At 47.3% G+C, this 21,776-nt stretch overlaps 1 protein-coding gene across 4 annotated transcripts in view; it reads left to right on the top strand.

Moving 5' to 3' along the window:
* KANSL1 (KAT8 regulatory NSL complex subunit 1) overlaps window positions 1–21,776 on the top strand; it is an 81,224-nt gene that overhangs the window by 37,295 nt on the left and 22,153 nt on the right. The gene's annotated exons all lie outside the window — the stretch shown is intronic.

Below are 21,776 nucleotides of genomic sequence, written 5' to 3'. Positions count from 1 at the left end.
TTTTATTCTCGTTAGGCCAAGGATGGCTCCTGCTTGTTGGGATTTCTCCCAGGTAACTTGTGGTGGGACAAGAGGAAACAGCCTCAAGCCATGCCAGGAGATGGTCAGGTTGGACATCAGGAGGAATTTCTTTCTGGAAAGGGTCATCAGGCATTGGAAAGGGCTGCTCAGAGTGGTGGTGGAGTCCCTGTCCCTGGAAGTGTCCAAGGAAGGCCTGGATGTGGCACTCAGTGCTCTGGGCTGGTGACAAGGTGGGGATCTGGCACAGGTTGAACTCAAAGGTCTGGGAGATCTTTTCCAGCCCAAATGATTCTGTGATTCCCACTCAAAACTGTGATCTATTCTGAGCTGCTTCAGGGTATGAGCTCCCCTCTTCCTCTGACCAGTCCAGAGGCTCTGGCCTGAGCAGTGGAATTTCAAGACTGAAAGTCGGCAGGGGGATGTGCAGATATTGCTGTTTTCTACTGTTAAATATAATCTTTCTCATGAACAGATTAATGCATAAAACCACTGGGCAGTTACACACAGCAGCCTCTTGTCCCCCTGGCACAGGTAAGTAAATCCTAGTGATGGATTTTGATCTCTTATTCCCAGAAAACTGCTCAGCTCCTGCTCAGGAGAGGCTGCTGCTGTGTAGGTGCCTGCAGCCCTTGCATGGCCCTGGCAAGGGCTGAAACTGCTTCCAGCTGCCTCGCTGGGCTTTGTGTGGTGATTAGTTTATTTGAGAGCTGGGAGTGTGTTAAAAAGGTTCTGTAATGCAAAATACTTGTCACTTAAAAATTGGACTTGTATTTTCTGTGTTACGATGTTTTAACTCGAAATTTAAGGCAGTATTGTTATTTTAGATGTAATTATAAGCTCCAGCAGAGCTCCTGTCTCTTTATATAGTATTCTATACTTACTGAAAATATCTGAGAAGAACAGAGGAAAAGTGAAGCATGGGGGAGGTAATTGATTAACACCCCTCCCTGCTGGAACAGGAATGAAGTGAAGGCATATTCTAGTTGTTGGTGTTCAGTAAGAAGCTTTCTCTTTAAGGTGTCATTTTTCTATCCTGGATCTTCTCTTTGGAGCCTGCTCCAGGATCTGCTTGTGTCAGTCAGCATGTCCTTCCTTGTGCTCACGCTCTGCCCATTGTACTCGCAGCCCAAGGCTGGCTCTGGGTTGTTTGGAGAGCTGCAGGTGCCAGGCAGGGCGTGTTTGGCTCCCCGGTCTGCCAAGGATTCCTGCACTCCCGCCGGACCTGGCTAGGCACGGCTGCTCCCACCCTGCCCTCCTGCAGTCCAGCCTCCGTCCCAGGGCTCCAGCTCAGCCCAGGCTGCTCCCTTGCTTCTCCAGCTGGTCAGCATTAGTCAGCAAACGTCCGATTTCCGTGTGCAGGGAGCGGGGCTGAGCTCTGCTCCTGCCACAGGAACGTTCCCGAGTGCCTGAGCAGCCCCAGCCCTGATGCTCCCGAGGGCACCAGGAGCAGCAATCCCGTATCCCGAGACGTGGAAATCACAGCAACAAGGACAATACTCTCAACTCCAGCCAGGCTGTTTTTCATTAGGAGTAAGAAAAATGTGAAGCTAGGAATGTTGTCAAGGCTTTTGATATGTGAGTACTCAGTGTTCTGCAAGAGGAAAATAAACTTTGATTAAAGACTAAACTCTGTTCCAGAAACTCCCAGCACAATACGGAGAGGCATGTTGAGGTACAAGGAGTGAGACCTGAGCTGGGTATTTGGTTGAAGTCACTTGCTGTGGCTTTCCATGAGACTGTCGTGCTTTTTGTGCAAGCTTGGAAGCGTCTTTGATTGCTTCTTGCCTGAACCTCGTTCTGGAATTTACTACATGAAAATATTTATACAAATAGTTAATGTTTATATGTAATACTTTGGTTGGACCTTTTAGAGCTTTTCTAGCACTAAAATTTCTCATTGAAGGGGTTTGCTGTCACACTGTGAAGGTCAGAAAAATTTATGGGCCATAAAGTTAAGACTTTTCAAACTCTGTGGGTATCCCATGACAAAAGTGAAGCTGCTTTTTTCCCTTGCTTTGAGGATAATCTTCTGCCATTAAGGAATGGGTTTTGATATTATTTGCTTTTAGGAACTTGCTTGTGTGGATTTCTGTCCCATGTCTCCAAAAAGCAGACATTTGTGGAGCTGTGTACTGAGAAACAGAAAGACAAATTTGGAATGATCTGCTCTGGAAAGAATCCAAGTGTTTTAATTTGTGTGTATGTAATTCTAGTATCTCTCCTAGAGCCAAGTCTGCCCTCCTTAGACTTGATGATAATGCTTCGCACACAGAGTGTTTTTATCTTGAAAGCACTGCATAAACATGAACTAACCTGGCAGTTCAGCCTTAAACTTTCTTTTAGGTGACATTTACTCAGGTGTGAGAGCCACTGCATTGTCTGTAGTTAAATACAGACCAGGAGCTCAGCACAGGCTCCCAATCCTGGGCTCTCAGGCTCTGGTAAAAGAGTGCTAAAAATAAGAGTCCCAGAAGCCCAAAATGGTTTGGTTTGGAAGGGACCTTAAAGCCCATCCAGTTTCACCCCCTGCCACGGGCAGGGACACCTTCCGCTATCCCAGGGGGCTCCAAGCCCCATCCAGCCTGGCCTTGGACCCTGCCAGGGATCCAGGGGCAGCCAGAGCTGCTCTGGGCACCCTGTGCCAGGGCCTCCCCACCTTTGGCGTAAAGAATTTCTTCCCAATATCCAATCCAAGCCTGCCCTCCTTCAACTTAAAGCCATTCCCCCATGTCTGATACATAAAAATATCATTCATATATCTATATATCTATATCTATATCTATACACACACACTGCATATATGATATAAATCCCTCTTGTCTGATACATACATAAATAGCTACTGATGGTTTCTCTGGGTGGTGGAGGAAAACTCAAATCACTTTTGGGTGTGAATTGCTTGATGTGATCTGCAGCCTGGTGACCACATGGCAGCTCCCGCTCCAAGCTCGGCACCGGATCGATCCTCCTGGCGAGAGGCTTTAAATTTCCATGGAGGTTGGAGCTGATGTCATTGCTGTGAAATGAGGCAGCAGTGAGCTCCTGCTTCCACTCACTCTGCTTGGGAACTGGATCCCAAAGCTTTTCTGGCATAATCCCATGTTCCAGAAACCATGGAGCTGTCCTACCGTTGCTGCCATACCACTGGTAATTACTTAATCTCAGTCAGGCAAAGGGCAGAATTTGGTGAGCAAAATAGTTGAAGGAAACACAATTATGGAATCAAAGAATCCCAGACTGGTTTGGGTTGGCAGGGGCCTTAAAGCTCATCCAGTGCCACCCTCTGCAGTGGGCAGGGACACCTTGCACTACAGCAGGATGCTGCAAGCCCTGTCCAGCCTGGCCTTGGACAATCCCAGGGATGGGGCAGCCACAGCTTTTTCCTTTTTCTTTTCTTAATTTTAATTTTTAAATTATTATTATTTAAAAATATTTTTAATGTAAATTACTCTGCAAATACTTCTGTCAGGACCTCCAGAGACCCTGCTGCTGTTTTGCATGGGGGGATTGGGCAGTTTGGGGCTGCTGTTATTCCCAGGGACAAGAGGACACATCACGGGGTGTTAAGTCCTTGGGAACCATTCCTGGCTCCCTCGGATTGTGGTGCAGCTTTAAAAACCTTTATCTTTGTGCTGTTGCTGAGGGTTATTGTTACTTCCCTTAGTTCCCTTAGCAGAACAGGTGGCCTTTTTCTTTGGTGTCTTGGCAGATTTCCTCTTAAGTCTTATTTTAGCGAGTTGAAAGAGGAAGAGGGCACAGGGTGCTTTTTGAAGCCATATTCACTGAGGATTTATTCCCACCAGCGTTGTGAAGTCTGGAATAGTTACTCTGGGATTCTTTGCTGTTTTGAAGCAATTACAGTTTCTTGGTTTCTCAATCGTGAAGTGGAAGGTATTGTCCTAAAAGAAGAATATATCCAGGAGAAGCATTGAAACACAGAAAGAAAGATCACAGGTTTTATTCACACTGCCCTAGGATTTATCCACTTTGTCTTGAGACAGGTTTTACAGGAGCTTGTGAGGGCATGGAAAGATGAAAACAAACATGGTCAGCTCTCTTCATCAGGAATAGTAGGTGGTTGAACAGAATTTCTGCATGATGCCTTTTGACATTTATTAACCCCCTCATTTCCCCACCTTTGTCCATCTTTCTGTAGCTTTGAGTGAAGTCTGACCTGAAGTGCCTGGTGAGCAGATGCAGAGATGCTCCACTGCTGCAATTAGATAATGGTTTTGCACATGTTTTCTGTAAGAACAGCTGAAGATGGGTGCAGCCTGTTCTTTCCCTGCCCTGTGAAATCAACAGAGGTCTAGTTTTTCTTTAAAAAAAAAAATTACTAAATACATCTTAAAAGGCTTTGTCAACAGTGTGAGCTGCAGAAAGGGAGACAGATGCTTGTGATGGGTTGCTCTGCGGGTGCTTGAGGGAAAACTGAGCAGTGATTTTGCAGGTCTGGCTGTGTCACCTCTGTTGTGTCTCTTTTTCCATTAGCTGCAGGACAATCTGAGTAATCAGATTCCCCAGTGAATCGGAGCTGGGGCACTTTCATTGTTTGCTCTTGTCTTGGCGTGTGATTCACTGAGTTTTGACTTTGGGAGGGTGACTTGCCTGGAGCTGTGGTGAAGAACTGGGATTGCTTATTAGGAGTAGCTGCAAGAAGAGGTGCTTGTTCCGAGTCTGTTCCACCTCCCTGTTTTCTAATTACGTGTTTGAATTTCTCCCTGCTCAGCTCACCTGTAATAAATCAGACACCCACAGGTTACATGACCCTTATCTCTGTCTCTTCTGATAAAGGTCTTTAAATGGTGTTTCCATTAGGGTTTTTTGCAAACATGTGCTGCTTTTAAGGACCTAGCAGTGTTTGAACTCAGTTTTATTTCAAGTCTAACCCAGCCTAGGTATTTTAGGATGCCCTGTGCAGGTGGCTGTAGGACTGTAACCCTGACCTGCTTGAAGCTCCTGGTAACACATTTGATGTCGTGCTATAAATAAATAGTGACTTTCCAAACATAATTAGTTTCTTTATTGTCCTCTGAATAATGTGTGAAACAGGTGTGAGCTCCACATCCCCTTCCAGCAGGATTTCCAGTTTCAAGGGGCAGGTGCACCTTCTGGCTGTGCCTGAGCATCTCTTGCTTAAAAAGGTGTTTTGGTACAAATCCTCCTTCCTGCCAGATGTGGGTGCAGAGCTCTGCTGGGCTCCCTTAGATGCTGGTTGCCACAATGGAGCTGATTCCATGAAGTGATCCAAACACTTGGCTCTGTCTTTCATCCACATCAAAATTAGCAGGGCTGAGTGTTTGAATACTTTAGGTGCTTGCTGGTACTTGTGGTTGGAACACTTTGCTGGGACTGAAAATGTTTTGTGCTTAAATTCTCCTGAATAAGCACACAGTATGTGTGGACAGTGTGTCTTGATCTTCCAGCTGCTGGCCTGGAAGGAGCAGGACAAGGCTGACACGGATGGAGTGGTGCCATGCCTTGGGCAATGGGACAGAAACACTGCTGGAAGAAGACAAAATGATCCTGAGAGAACTGGCAGGAAAAGAAAGAAAGAAAGCTCAGAGAAGTGGTGTCAAGAATAGTTGTTTTTGCCTTGGATCGTAAGGCCAGATGAGATCATTTATGTGAGAAGACATCGCTGTGGAGGCTGATTTAGCTGGGTAAAGTCTTGTTTGCTTGAGCTGGAATGGATTTTCAAAACCATTCTTTTCCTGCTTAGGTTGATCTTGTAGCCATCAGTTCTTGTTTCCTCCCTTGCCTGTTGGGGTGGGAAGCCACGGAGCAAATGCAAGTACTTGTGGATGTGATCTTGTTGCCTCTTGCCATCTGAAGAGAGCTTGAATTTGAACAGGAGATGCGATGGCTTTTTAAATCAGTTGTCATTTACTTAAAACTTCACTTAAAATTTTCTGACTTGTTGATGGATTATTTACCACCCCTCCCTTCTTTTTTAAGGAAGGCTTCATTGTGGTCTAATTCCAACAGTACTTTTCCTCAGTGATCCAAACGCATTTTTCTCTCCCTCTTAAAAACCCCATAAATCCCAATGCTCTAATTCTGCCCTATATTCTTTTGTGTCTGCTAAATACGGTCAGAAGTGTTAAGTGTGTTTTCATGCTTTCCTTTGCTGTCAGTACCAGTGAGCCATCTTGCTGTCAGTGATGCATCTCACTACTTTTTGTTCCTTCAATCAAGGTTTGTTTAGATTTTTGTTTTGCAGAAACTACTCAAAATGCCTCCTGTTCCTGGTCTGTCCTTTCAGTTGCTCATCATCTGGGACGTGGTTTGTGTGCTCTGTGGGTGAGAACCATGCTGATGGCTTGGTCAAGAACCTGTCGAGTACCAAAGACTTTTTCAAAAAGAGTTATCTTTAAGCATTTAAGCACATTTTTTGTTACATACGTGAAGCTTTAGGCTTGGAGAAACTAAACGTGTACAGAAAATACTGACGTGTTTTGCAGTTCTGCCATGTCTAGTTCTGTCATGGGAGGGATTTATTGTGTCTTGCCCCAGAGAAGCTGTGCCTGCCCCATCCCTGGAAGTGTCCCAGGCCAGGTTAGATGGGGCTTGGAGCAACCTGGGATAGTGGGACGTGTCCCTGCCTGTGGCTAGGAGTGGGACTGGATGAGTTTTGAGGTCCTTCCAACCCAAACCATTCTGGGATTCTGTTGATTCATTTGGGGATATGTCAGCAGATGAGATGAAGTCTGAGGCCTCCCTTTTTCTGACGGATCACTGAATGTTCTGGTACAATAATTTTCTTTAACACATACAGATGATGGTTGTCTTGTAAAGTTTGTACAAAGGTTGTGTTGGTGCCAGTTGCAGCTTTGCTAGGATTGAAGGTGGTGTGCCCTAAATTCATGCTGTCCTTTAGACCCTAATTACCGGTGCACTTTGGCTCCATTCCTAGGAATGACCTGAATTTGAGGTGCTGGAGGGTGAACAGCATCTGGTGCTGGGAGATGTGATTTCCATGTACGGGGGTCCTTGTCCAAAATAAAATGGACTTTACATTTGTGTTTTACCTCTTGTAAAGTTTGGAGCATGGAGCTGCTTAATCAAACTGGGATTTCATTGAAGAATTCCTTGGCTGCTTCTCTCTTGGCTCAGATGTTCTTGCCCCCTTCTTCCTCCTTGTCTCCTTTCGCTGTGCCATCTGTCTGTCATCTGCTTTCTCATTTCTCTGACCTATTTATGAAATATGTTTGCACAACCCCTTTTGCAATGGCTGCAGAGGAGTGTTGGAATTGTGACCAGGCTTATTTCCTCTTCTCCTTTGTTCATTTTGTCAGCTCCAACCCATTGGATTTGGTGGGTGTCTCTGGTCTTGTCCTAAATTTACGCGGTGGTTCCAAAGCGGGGCCATGCAGAGAATTTTCTGGTCATGGCAAGGCAGGACACTGCAGCAGCGTAAAGCTCGGAGGTTGGGATTTGTCTGACAGGAGGTGGAGTCAGGTTTGGGTTGCAGCTCTTGCTTGTCAGAGTTCAACTCTCACAAAGAGGAACTTTATTTCCGAGGCTTTGGACAGTGATTTCATTGTCCCAGGACTGCCAGGCATGAAGGGGCGCATTGAGGCCCTGTCACCAGTCCAGGTTCTGAGTCCCCACCTGTCGAGGGGCAGCAGCAGCCTCTCAGCTCCTGCCGTTGTGGTTCTCCCATTTCTCATGTGGAGGGATTAAGGCTTGGATTTGCTGCAGCTGGTCTCAAACTCAGTCCAGCAGCAAACTCTGGAAGCAATAGGATCGCTGTTGGCACACATGGGATGAGACACCACTGTGGGAGCAACCAGCATGGATGGGCCTCCTTTTGTAGAATCCTGGAATGGCTGGGTTTGAAGGGACCTTAAAGCTCATCTTGTTCCACCCCCTGCCTTGGGCAGGGACACCTTCCACTATCCCAGGTTGCTCCAAGCCCCGTCCAGCCTGGCCTTGGACCCTGCCAGGGATCCAGGGGCAGTCACAGCTCCTCCCAGCACCCTGTGCTGGGGCCTCACCACTCTTAGAGTAAAGAATTTCTTCCTAATATCCAACCTGAACCTGCTCTCCTTCAGCTTAAGGCCATTTCTTCCTCTTCCTTATATATTCCAGAAGGAAAAGGTAAATTGCCTACAATCCCCCAAATCTCCCTGTAGTACCTGCTCAAGGTAAAGTAGGAGCTTAATAATTGGGCATGTTCCAGTCCAGGACCTCGTGTCCCACCTGGCAGCTCATCTGGCAGGGAGGGAGTGCTCTGAGTTGGAGATACTTTTATGCCTTTTAAAAATGGTTGAAAAGATCTTAATATAATTGGGGCTGGACGGTGCCATACACATAGGGAACAAAGCAGCAGAGTTGGATTTGTTCTGGAAAGGGCATTTTATTGTCCACACTTTTCTGCTTGAGATAGCAAAGAAAAAAAACAGGGAGAGGGAGGAGGACACAGCAGTGGTGATAAGGTGGCTCCCTTTCGGTTTCCTGCCTGCACAGTGGGAATGGATCTGTCCTGCCAGTGATGGATCTGAGGCTGAGGATCTCTGTTCACACATTTACATACATTCAGTTCCAACTGATCGTAAAGTCAGAATCACAGAATGGTTTGGGCTGAAAGGGACCTTAAAGATCATCCTGTTCCACCCCTCCCATGGCAGGGACACCTTCCACTAGACCAGGTTGCTCTTGTCCAGCCTCATTTATTTTTCCCAGAATTGAATGTTCCATAGGCAGAGGTGATAGTGCAGGGATGGCAGGATTTTGAAAATTTCCTCAATTTCCCTGCTCCCTCTGGGTGGGGGCTTTCTCAGCAGATACATCTAGGAAATTTCGCCACTTCCTTTGAAAGTGTTTGTCCAGTCTCGGATGCTGCAAAATCAGAGCTTTGGGGGAAGCGTAGATTGAAAAAACAAAACAACAAAAAGGGAAAATAACCCTTGATGCAGGCTTCTGTAGATCAGGTTGTGTTTTTGTTTGTAGGTCAGACATGATAAATATATTCAAGATTACTAAAGGGGAGAAATAGCTGTAGCTTTTTGAGTTTTGTTTGTGGTTTCGTTTTTCTTTTTTTTTTTTTTTTTTGAGACATTGAAGAAAGAAAATGGAGCACAAGGGGGCAGAAAGAATTGCTGAACACAGCATGCCTTTTCCCCAGCTTTAGGGAATAGCCAATGAGTTTCTGGGAAGAACCTGAGCTGCAGGGAGAGAAGGAGGAACCATCCAGGAGCATGTAACAGTTGTGACATAGGAATGGCTGCACAATCCTGCTCCCCAAATTTGCATTGAAGATGCCTCATGTAGCTGAACTAATATAAAGCCCAAACAACAGAGTTACTGCATGAGTGGATTGTTAACCTGCAGGTGACCCCTCGCTTTTAAGCTCAATAAATGAAATGAAGCCCATATAATCACTCCTAAATTTGTGTGTGTATCTGTGGCACATATTTTGCTCCAGAAGAGCCTGGCAGTGGGGGGGGGGAGGGCAGCTGCAGGATCAGAGATGCCACAAGGTGAACCCTCCCTCTGTTCTGCTTTTCTTCACCCACCTCCCCTGTGCTTGGGAGGGAGTGTGGGCCTGATCAGAGGGAGCCTTTTTGGCAAGTGTTTAATTAATTAAAAGAGAGAAGGTAGTAAATTGATGGTTATAGTGGAATGTCTTCTGGGATGCTAAAACCATTCCACTCTAAGGTGATCTTGTGCCTGGGACATTAAATACTCCACAGATAACAGAGCCTCTTGACCATGAGCCAGAACTCCTCTGGCCATGTAATAGATGAGAAAAAGATGTCAAGCACCACAGCCAGGATCAAACGGCAAATCTGTGATGGAGCACGGAATTAGCAGATCTGGGACTGGGAGCCCAGTTTTGAGCCTTCTAAACCATAAGACTTCATTCTTCCCCCCCCCCCACTGCTCTGCCATGTTGCAGAAGATGGATGAGAGCCCTGGGTCAGGATTCCACAGTGGCAGTGTCCTATTCCCTAAGGGAAGGTCTTTGTGATGTAGTAAATAAGTATTAGATTCCCACCACAGACATACAGACGTGGACTCTGCTATCAGCTTCTTGCTTTTCTTCCTTTTTGTTTGTTCTTCACTTTTCTCCCTGGTCAGATGTGGACTTCCTCCTTGGAGCCTACCTGGAGTTAATCCCTGAACTCTGCCCTCAGTGATAGTTCCTGTGTTCTCTCTGGTGGGCTGGTGCCGTTTGGCTCTGTAGGAGAAACGCATCTGCGCATGTGTGACTTTATGTATTTGGACTCTCCAGTGTTCATCATCCAAAGTCCTTGTGTAAACTTTTCATTCAAGGAGTCCTTGAGGACGTGGCACCGGCAGGGGTGTCCTCGTCAGGCTCTCACAAGGTCTCATGCAGCAAACATGATTTGTGATTTGGATGGTTCACATCCAAATTCCGGCATTCAGTTTGTGAGCATCGGCCACCTCAGCTCTGCAGACTCACCCAGATTCCGCTTCCTTCCCTCCAACGCTTGTGTGCTCTCCGAGTTTGAATTACCCCGTGCTCTTTTTCAGCCAAGTAAATAGGGGATCTGTAAGTTTAAACTTGTCAGCCCACAGCAAGTAGCAGAGGCCTCCTGTGGCTAAAACTGTGTTTGGGGGAGGTCCTTGTTTTACAGTGCACCGAGTTGTGTTGAAGGATGGTTTGGCAGCATGGGACTGGAGCAGGGCACAGGTGGAGCTCCAGCAGGAGCTGTGCTCTGCTTGTCCCCTCCCAGACATTTGTGCCAAGAGCGTTTGGTCCTTGTCCCAAAGGGCAGGGCCTCCCCCAGGGTGGATGGGAGGATGTGACCCACAGGACTCAGCTGCAGCCCTCAGATGAGTTGCCAAGTGGAGCCTTGGCTCCTTTTTGTCTCCATCACTTCCTAGCAGATCATCCAGAGTTTGTTCAGCTCCAGCATGTGCCACCTCTGCTGTACGTTGGGTGAAATACTCCTCCTTTCTACTGTCCAGAAATTGCTGGGGTTTAAAATTGTTTCTGACAAACACACTCAGAAGTTAGTATGGGCTGAAATAGTGGCTCTCTTAAACTGTGCTCTGTGGGACCGTGCAGAGGGATTTGCAGATTCATTAAATGAGATTCATTAAATGATGGAAAACTTGATAAAGGAGCCAGGAATGCCTGAGAAATTCATGGGTGTTGACAGACGTCCACTGGTGCCAAAGCTGTGATGAGGAGTGGAGGGAAGTGACATGATGTGTCGAATGTGGTTGAATGCAGATGAGATGGGAAGCTCCCTGAAAACCCTTCATTAGTGGCATTCATTAGTGGCCAGAGTTGCTCTTCTGGAAGATTCTTCGACCTGGTCAGAGCTCAGCCCTTTCTTGGAAAGCAGAGATGCTCTTTTGTATCTCCCATTTGATGTTTGAATCCAGTGTTTCTTCAGTCCTTTGTGTGCCAGAGCATTGCTGATAAAAGGGGTTTCACGTGGCCAAACAATGCAGATTGTGCCTTTCTTCTCATGGAAATACAACTGGATTTTACAGCCTTATTTTGGCCATCTCCACCCACCCCCAGGACAGCTCTGCCCAAAGCTCCTTCCTCTGGTGCCCCAAGTTTACCTACCCCAAACCAGCAGCTTCCCCTGCATCCACAGGGATCTCGGTCTCAGATTTGATCCAGTGCCATGAAACCTTTCTGCATCTTTGCTGTAGAACACAATTGCTAATTCCATAGTTTATACCTTCTGATCTGCTGCCTCTGGTGCTGCCTGGCCGCAGTTAAGTAGCTGGAAGCAGCTGCCCTTCTCCCTGCCCGTGCCATCCTGATGCTCCATGACCCCTTTCCGCCATGTTTCTCTGGCTCCAGGCAAAACCAAGCCTAGCGTGACTCACATCAGTCTCCTCTTGTCCCTCTCCCTTTCCATTTCTCTCTGGACTTCTTCCAAGCTCCTGTGCTATACAGCAGTCCTTCAGCCAGGATTATTTTATCCCATTTCTTAGATAAAGGGCTTGGAGGCCAGAAATGTGTTATTTCTATGTTAACTGGAGGAGCTCTTTGGGTTGAGAGAGGAAACTTTCCTTGGATCGATGCCTGAAATAGCATGGCTGCCCCTTCCCTTGACTAAATGACCTTCAGATTTAATATTGATGTGTAGCTTCATTCTCGTGCTGGTTTAGACTGAAGGGTCTTTGCTGGGGGCTGCGCTGAGAGAGGCCTGGGGAGGGACTTGTGCTAAGAGGGGCTGCAGAGGAACTGAGCAGAGCACCACAGAGAGTATCTGGATCCAGTAGGTGTTCTCTGTCCCTAAAAGCCGTGGTGTTCCTGTTGCTTTGAACAGTGATGACCTCCCCGTGCTTCAAGCAAAAAAAGAAAAGGAAATTTCATTTTTCCTACAACTCTGAAGCTACTGGGATTGAAGGCTTGGAAATCAGGGCAAGCCCCTGAGTGAGTGGGCCTGAGCTGGGATTGCTCTCGTGCAGCTTGCTCCCAGTGCTCTCCCGAAGGCTGCAGATTGCCGCTCCCCTGGAAGGCAGGGAGCCTTGGGACTGCACCTGCTGGGTGAGTTCATACCACTGATGCAGTTCTGCATTGATGCTGCTCTGCTGCTTCAGTGTTCCCTAAAATCCAGGATTAGTTCTCCCTTACTCCAAGCCCGGTCCATTTCAGCCATTTTTGGCACTGCTGGGAACTTCTGCTTCCACTGGAAATCTTCCTTGGCTTCTGCCTGGTTTGTCCTGATGTCACTATGTGGTCCAAACAAATGTATTTTTTAGAATCATAGAATGGTTGCAAGGAACCTTAAAGCTTATCCAGTCCCACCCCCCTGCCATGGGCAGGGACACTTCCCACTAGACCAGGTTGCTCCAAGCCCCGGGCCTTGAACATTTCCAGGGATGGGGAGTCAAAAACTCTCTGGAGTTCTTGACTGCTGCCTTTGTGTGAGCTTAAAATCCTCCTTGCTCTAATGAACTGTGAGGAAAACTGAAAAAAACCTTTTTAGGAGACTTTTGTGAGGAGGATTTAGAGCTTTTGTGTTCCAGGTACAGAGCAGAGCGTAATTTTGTGATCTCAGAGCTGTGTTCAGGAACACAAACTTCGTGTCGGAATTCTGCATTTGGAGACATGTTTGCAGAGCTCTCTCCTCTTCCTCCCAGGACATGAAAGAGCAGATAAGAGGGTGAGGTCATCCCAGCTGTGCAGAAATTTCCCAGGCCTCGAGCTGAGCCTGTTTCAGTGTAATCACTTATCCTGAAGTTTCATTTTGATCTTGGGCTGCAGAACCTGTGGAGTTAAACAAAAGCCCCCCTGGTCCCCCTGAGCCATGACAAAACACCCTTTGACCTCAGGTCTTAACGGCTGCATAATGAGAAGTGAAGAGACTGAAGCTGCTTTTTTATCCCTGGAAAGATGGGAGTATCCAGTGCTGCTCCCTCCTCTCTGTCAGTGCTTACTGGGTGCAGTGGGTGGGTGCAAAGAGGAAGAGTCTATCTCCTGCAAGATAAACTAAGAGGAAACTGAAAGCAGGTTTTATTTGTTCCCCTGCTCACTTCCATCCTGGAGTGATGGTGATCAGAAGTGGCTGAGTTGAAAAAAAGTTTCTGCATCCTGTGTCAGTGTGTAGTGAGCTCCGTTGTTGGGAGGTTTGGTGAATACTGAAGGAATAGTCAATTCCCCTCTTGCAAGGAAGAATTCTTTGCTTTGAGATTAACTCCGCTTTTTTCTTGAATATCTCATTGTGAGATTGTTTTGCTGGTGCTGCCCAAGTGGGGAAGCTTTGGGACACTGAGACAACTGTAGTAGTGCTTGTTTAGATCAAGTTGAGAGCAGCACAATCAGGAAATGCCTTTGTTGGTGCCATTCGCCTTACGGTATGAGCTGGAAGGTTTTAACATCCTGGAGAATCATTCCATAAATTCTGCCTTCAGTAACCCTCCTAAACAATGAAAACACGTCCCAAATAAGTCCTGTCCTGACACGGTGTTGTGTTAGTGCTGCTCACCACAGCTCAGAGCTACTGTCCTCACCCTGGCAATAATTTCATGTAGTTTCTGTATTACGGAATATTGATTTACTGTGGAGCATAAAAATGTGCCATGCTCAGCAGAAGGGCCTCTCCAATTGTTATGCTCCAGGAACACTGCTGCTCAGGAATGTGAAATAAATTTTCCCTTTTAACAATGGATCCTGATTTGCATAGTCTCTATTCTTGTTCCCCCAGGGACTGTGGCACTAATGGGCTGCAGTGAGCGCTCCCCCACTTGGACACCAAACTCCTCTACTTGCACGCATACAAAGGGCTTTGCTGTGGAACAAGTGTAATAACTTTTTAAACAGTTTACTCCATGCCGTAATTGTCTCCTCTCTGTTGTGCTCTCAGTTTAGTTTGAAGAACATAGAATGCTGAACACCCCCTTCCTTCTCTTTGATGTTTTAACTGCATTATTTTCAGGGAAACTTGTTCTCCAGCAATCCAGAAAGTCACATTGTCCCATGCTGCCAAGTGTGAGGTGATCTCATGGTGCTGAAGGGAGACCAGGAGCTGGGAAGTGGCTGCTTTGCTCTTCTGGTGCTTTGCTTTGGCAGCAAGCAGAGCTTTAGGATGGAGTTGCAGTATTCAAGATAATGGCTTGTGGTTGTTGCTGGTTGTGCTCATGATGTGTTAGTGGAGATGTCAAACCCCTGTCGTCACTTACTGTATCCTCTTAGTGAACAGGAGTTGCTGGTCCTCAGCTCTTGAGTTTGCCAGAAGAAAGTTATAAATCTCTTGGTGAGATCCTGCGTTTAATGTGAAGAGGAGAAAAAACGAAGAGCGGAATTTCCACTGACTTTGTGCTTCTGCCACTTTCTGCTTTCTTGTAGAAGAATTTTAACTCCTAATGAAAACTGAGTCTAAGAAGGGTAATGATTCTCCTATGCAACCCAGGCCTACTGAGAGGCTGCTGTAAGCAAAATTATAACCTCGATAAAGACCCTTACTCAGCAAAAAGAAGGATATGCTCCTGGAAGATGTTTGTTGTAAACTGGAGCAATTGTATTTTAGGCATTTTGAGGGAAAAGTAGGCGTTCTTGGTTCATAGTTTGTAATGTTGAGAATTGCATCTTAATCTGAGCATTAAGGGAGAAAATCACAATGAACTGAATGCAGTTGGAGCAAACTTTGGTGCCTGGTGTAGTGTCACCTTCTCATTCCTGGATTTAGCTGCAAGGGAGTAAGAAACTGCCTTAATGTCTGGAGTGATGGTGATCAGGCAGAATCTGCACAGGGGCAGTTCGAGCTGCTCTGCTCTGCCTGCCTCAGCGCCCGTGAGCATGTGGAGAGCTCTACTGAAAAACGGGTCCAATAAATTCTCTTAAAACACAGTATTTTTCAGCTGAGTGTTCTGCTGTGCCTCTGGAGAGTTGGTTTTCCTGGTGTAACAGGCAGCTTGTGGTGACCACGCTCTTCTGATCCCACACTCTTCTGATCCCACACTCTTCTGATCCCACCTCCCACCTTGCTCCCTCGCCTTCCCCTTCTCTCCCCACACCTTTGTCCATGGGTGCTAAACAGGGTTCAGACATGGCCAAAAGTACTTGCGTTGGCGTAGCCGAAAGAATAAAATCCGAATTTTTGGCTGTTGTCACAGAACAATTGTCGCTGCTAAGGGCTCAAGAGCAGCTAGAGCTGGGAATGGCTGTTTTTCAGACAGTCAGCTGAATAAATGCTTGGGGCAGTGCATAAATGTCATGGTGTAAAGATCTGGGGCACTTGGATTTGAAATAGCACAAAAGTACTTCTGAGACACCATTCTGCCATTTCCAGGCTTTGGTGGGAGCTGCCGCGTGTTCCTCTTGAGGTTCATGTGTTTCCACTGGGATTGTGGATGGGCTGAGAAGGGCCAGCACAGATGGGGAGTGACTCAGCATCCCCGTGAGTCACCCTGGGTGCTCCACGGCAGGATCCAGACCCCGAGGCCCCAGGGATGAGATGCTGTGTCACTGCACACCAGCCTCGTGTGGCACCTGGGGCTGTGCAGTTTCACCTTCACAGAATTGTGGAATCCTCTCAGTTAGAAAAGACCTCTAAGACCGTTTAGTCCAGCCTTGGGCAGTGCTCTGGAACTGCTCTGATACGGGACCTTAAGTCCATTCGTGCGGCACAGCCAGGCCCCGAGCGTGGCACAGGGAGCGAGGACTGATGTCACAGTTTCTGCAGGTGCTGGGGGTGGTGATTCACAGCCAGCAGTGTTGCTCTGAGCTAAAAACAGGAGGTAAATAAAATGGTGTTTTCTTGTTTACTGGTGAGAAACCGGGTACAGCTTGTGTGCTCCGTGTGTCTGTGTGTGTCTGCATAGAATTTGCCGGGTTGTTCCCTGCCCACTTACTGGGATTCCTCTAAGTGGCATATACTATTTTTCAAAATACTCTGTTTAAGGGAAATCATGGAATAGATGATAATTAGAATTAAATAGAACAGTGGAATGGTTTGGGTTGGAAGTGATCTCAAAGATCATCCAGCTCCAACCCCCTGCCATGGGAAGGAACACCTTCTGCTATGCCAGGTTGCTCAGAGCCCCATCCAGCATGGTCTTGAGGGTAGTTCAAGGAAGAAGGGTAATTTAGTAGGATGGCTTGGTTTAGTTCCTTTTCTGAGGACACTTTGTGAAAGCACTTGCATGCCAGACATTTAAGTCTTGTGAAGTTAAGCCTGACCTTGAGGTATGGAGATGATGATGTTCAACAACATAAATAATCCCCTGACTTTTTACTCAGGGGAAACTTTCTCAGAGTGGATTCCAGTGTATTTTCATTATGCAGCTTCTGAAGTAGTTAAACTTGTGAGTCACAGGACAGTGTGTGAGTGGTAGGATGAGTTGAAGGTGGCTTTGTAGCTTCAGGTTTTTCGGTGCCATGAGCAGGTTGGGGGGTCTCTGTCCCCCCACCTTGGCAGTTCTTTCGCTTTGGTATTTTTCATTTCCCTCTTTTGTTTCCCCATCTGTAGGTCTGTTTGAGGATTGAGTTTTGTACTCATCCATGGGTTTCCTTGGATCCTTAGGCTGCATTTGCCTTGCACTAGGAAAGGATTTGGGGATGTTCTGGGGAGAGAAACTGCCAGGAGAGTGGCCTGGGGGCAAAGCTTTGGCTGCAACAGTGAGAGGGGAGAGTGGGGAGAACACAATGAATGAACTCCAGTTTGGAGCATTCCCTCGGGATGAGGGGCTGTTGGGACATGTTAGGCCGTGGGCTGGACACTCCTTCTGCAGCTGGGGTAGTGGAAGTTTGGTTTCTGCTGAGTTGCCACAGGCTGTGATTTCTGGTTGTGCTGTGATTCCTGTGCAGGAGTTCAGGCATCTTTGAACAGCTGCCTTGGGCCACCTTTTTTTTTAATTTTTTTTTTTAATAGAAATGAACTAAAGATGCGAAACCAACCCTTGAATACCCTGATCCGGGTGGTTGCTGGGGGGGGGTGGCATGGTTTCGATGTCTCTCCCTCAGCAAAAGGGGGGGCAACTGGGATGAGCTGTGTTGGAATGCAGATCATGCTGGTCCCTGGGCTGCTGGCCTCTGTCTTGGGCAGGAGCTTGGCTTAGCCCTTCTTGTGCTTTAGGATTTGTGCTCCCAAGTTTTCCCTGAGCAGTGGGGGTTTTTCAGTGGAAATAAGTCTTCACTCCCAGGCTCTGGAGGTCCTGGGTTTGTGTGAATATGGGAATGAATGAGCTGAGGGGAGGTTGGAAGGAGATTCAGCAGAGTGCCGAGCACATGCTGGGAATAGAAGAGCCCTTCAAAGCTGATGGTTCTGTCCAGGGGTGGGGGTGGGTGTTCAGCTGAACAAATTGTTCACTTTGGCTTCTTTGCAGGCAGAAATGTTACAATCAGCTAATGAGATTGTTCTCGAGCCTTGTGGGGTTTTCTCTTCTTCCCTTGGAGTCGTCATGAGAGTGAGTTTGGCAGAGCTTTAACTCTTGCTCCACACGCTGATCTGGTTTTGCATCGATCCAAAATAATAATAATTAAAAAAGGATAAAAGCTTGGTGAGCTGAAGAATGAATGTGATTAATATATGGAGCAAAGTGGAAAATAGCAGCTGAATGGGGTTCAAATCTCTTTCTTTAGTGAGGCACAGTTAAAGGTTACAAGAGCAATTTTAAAAATTGCGTTTGTGTATTGCTCGAGGATAATGCTTAGAATTGTCTGTGTGAGCAGGGCACATGGGTGTGTCACAGTCACAGAATTCCGGGATGGCTTGGGTGGGAAGGGACCTTAAGGCTCATCCATTCCCCCCCCCCCCCAGCTGTGGTCACCTGGCAGGCATCTCCTGACTCCCAGTGCTGCAGCCTCACCCAGTGGGCAGATACTGGCTGTCTTATTGAGGAAAGGTCCCATCCTGATGCCACGGTGAGGGTCCTCCAGGGAAGGGGCTGACACCTTCCCAGTTTGCCTCTGGAAGGTGAGGGAGGCTGAGCTGTGTGTTTTTGGGGGGAAGGTCTCAAACCCCTTTGAACCACTCTTTGGTGATTTTTTCTGTCCAAAGCTGTGTAGGAAAGAGGGGAGTAAATACAGCATGACCTCTGCATTGGAAGGTGACAGCAAAGCCCCTGGGAATATTCCAGTACAGAGTAGAGGAGGGAAACCATATGGAAAGTGCCTGGAAAGCTGGAGCTTATTGCCTCACGTTGTGGCATTAATCTGCGAGTGTCCGAGGCTCTCGGAGCTGCCGGGTGCCCCGGCTGTGCCGCCTCCTGGCATCCCTGCCAAAGGCATTCTCTGGTTCCCAGCGAATCCCTCCCATGGCTGTTCCAGCTCTCACTCTGCTTGGCTGCCTGCAGAGTTTCTCAGTGTTTCTGTGTTGTGTTTCTCTCTCTTCTGACATCGACTGTTTCTTCCAGTGTGACCTTTTATTCCTCATTTAACATCAAGATGGTTTGGGTTTGCTCAGGTGCTTGGAGTGGCAGAAACAATCTCCCTCCAGACCCCGGTGGCCGTTTCTCGTTCATTCTGCTGACTCCTGGAAGTGGTTCTGATGATGTAGTTCCCCTTCAGCCTGTAACTTTCCAGTCTGAAATAAGTTCTAGCTCCACGGCAGCTCCATGTCATTGCCAGGATGGTTTAGCAGCAGCTGGTGGATCTGCTCTGCTCACTTTGCAGCTGGGCCTTTAGTAGGGCAGTCTCCTGGTGAAAAATAAGTCTGCTGATCTCTAATTCCCTCAGTTTGTTGGGGCTGTCTCTGTCTGGTTGGAATTCAGCTGCATGGACTCAGCAGAAAGCAGCATGGACTGGTGGGCGGATAGGCTGACTGAGGGTCTGGAAGCTGAGATTGAGATTGGATATTGGGAAGAAATCCTTCCCTAAGAGGGTAGTCAGGCCCTGGCACAGGGTCCCCAGAGCAGCTGTGGCTGCCCCATCCCTGGAGGTGTCCAAGGCCAGGTGGGGCAGGGCTTAGAGGCAGCCTGGACTTGTGGAAGGTGTCCCTGCCATGGCAGGGCGTTGGAGCTAAGTGACCCCTATGCCAGGGCCTAACCACCCGCACAGGAAGGAATGTCTTCCCAGTATCCAGTCTAACCCTTCCCTCTATCAGTTTGAAGCCATTCCCCCTTGCCATGTCACTCCGTGGCCTTGTACAAAGTCCCTCTCCATCTTCCCTGTAGACTCTGTTCAGGTTTAGAAAGAAAGGAGTGGGTTTCCCTCTCCCCCAGAGCAAGCGGAGGTTTCGGATTCCCAGTGGTCACTGCAGGACATCACACTCTATGTTGTGCACGGTTGCTCCTTTCTAATGCTAGATGAGAAAAGAATAATTTTCACAAAATGCTTATGGAGACATTAAAGCTGAGGAATATCCATAGGTCCTTATCCCGCAGCTGATCCCCATGAGGGGAACATCCATCCCAGGATGTTGCTGGCAGCACCTCGCAGGGAAGGGTGGGACCAACTGGGAAAGGCTCAGTTCTAAATATAGAGACACACTACGCTCGGTGCTGTTTTGGAAAGTGTGGCTGAGCCATCATTCTGTTCTTCCCCTCCTCCACTGCTGCCGCAGGGTGTCAGAGGATGAAGTGTACATTACTGTGTTTCGCTTTCTTGGGTTATTTTTGGTTCAAATCCAGTGGGTTTTTCTGGGGTAGGATGTGTCCTGATTTTAAGGTGAGGAGCAGGTCTGCTGCTGCTTGTGCTGCCATGTCACTTAGGAAACCAAATGGATTTAAAACTATTTTTTTCATACTTAATCTCAATTTCTGTGTAATCTGAGCAAAAGAATGGGTTGTATTTAACAGCACAGGCCAGTGTTCCAGCAGGCAGAGGTGCTTTGTAATGTTGGGAGAAGCAAACCAGGGAATTGGCACTTGCGATGTGCTCTCAGCAGCATTTGATTCTAAAAACTTACTTCTAAAAATAATTCCCAGCGCTCTGTGGATCCCCAAAGAGCAAACTGCCAAATTCAGGCTTTACACAGGGAGGTTTTTCCAGAGAGAAGGGCTTGAACTCCTAAAGGTGTTTTGGAAAAGGTCTTGGAGCAGGTTGGGAGGGCAGAAGGCAGCGTTGCCTGTTCTGTGGGAATGTGGCCTCATCCACAGTGGCTCTGCAGAGACGCCGCCCGTGCAGCCGAAGGTCCAGCAGGAATATGGATGACGTGTCTTGTTCTAAGTGCATGGGTTTCGCTTGCAGTTTGAAGCAACCAACTCCTCCTTTTCAGGGTATTTCTATTAGTTGATTTGAAGCTTGTAATAACCCTGGGACTTTTTTGTATTTATTTCATTTTTAGGCAAGTGCATTTGCTAGCAGTTATGCCTAAATCAGGGCAGAGGCCCAGGAGGTGCAGATTTTTCAAAGAACTTGATGATTTCTGCTCCTTCCCATCTCTGCAGCTGGGGCTGCCTCAGTACAAAACCTCATTTACCACGTGCTGCTTCTGCTGTAGTGGCTGGTTTCAGCTCTGAAATGGGTTAATCTCAGCAGAAGACTTTCTGGTTTGATTTTGGAGGAAACATCTGGACGTTGCTGTGGCTCTCCTGCCCCACATGCTCTGGCTGGTTCAAAATTGCTACACAGAAGGAGGGGGAGATGGGCAAAGGGAATTATTTGGTGATTAATTTCTTAATTGCTAAGCATCCATATGTGGCAAGGGCTTTGTGCAGCCACACTGGATTTGTCAGCACTTTCTGCTGATGCTTTGTTTCCACACCATGTCGGGGCTTTCTTCCTTTCCGGGCAACCTTAATATCTATCCACAGGAATCAGGATGCTTAGGATATATTTTCGTGATATTGTGGCTTTTAATGTGGAGAGTGGAGCCGTGGATTTATCCCTTCCTTACCATCTTTGTGTTCCTTTCTGGCCTGGAGTGCAGCAGTAGGGATTGAGGGTGTTTTGATGACAGTTGATGTTATTTTCTGGCTTCTTTATTTGCTGGGTCCATCCATCAGATGCAGAAATCAGGTCAGCATTGCTGTTGCCTGCTCTGTGCTGTGCAGGACCTCATTGCAGGGGAGCAGCTTGTGCAAGGTTGGCCCTGTTGGTCCTCTCCAAGCAGTAGTTTTACTTTCAAACCCCAGCAGGGGTGGTTGTGAAACTTGTCCCTGAGGTTTAATTGTGGCCACATGGTATGAGCTGCTGTTCAGGTGGATTTGGGGACTGATGACAGACTTTTTTTAAAGATTTCAGTCACTGGAATGTGACTGAAGATGTTGGAATATTGCTCTGCAGAGACATGGTCCTTGCAGCACATCTGTAATTCCTTGGTAATTATTAGCAGTGAGATGGTATCAGTTCTGCCATCCAGGATGGAGCTTTTGATCTGTCTGTCAGTTCTCCTTGGATTTTTGTGGCCTGTGTAATTAAAATCACACTC

This window comes from Corvus hawaiiensis, chromosome 1 (assembly GCF_020740725.1).
Source record: "Corvus hawaiiensis isolate bCorHaw1 chromosome 1, bCorHaw1.pri.cur, whole genome shotgun sequence".
Taxonomy (NCBI): domain Eukaryota; kingdom Metazoa; phylum Chordata; class Aves; order Passeriformes; family Corvidae; genus Corvus; species Corvus hawaiiensis.
Note: the sequence above shows the minus strand (reverse complement) of the source record. Positions and strands in the feature narration are given on the sequence as shown.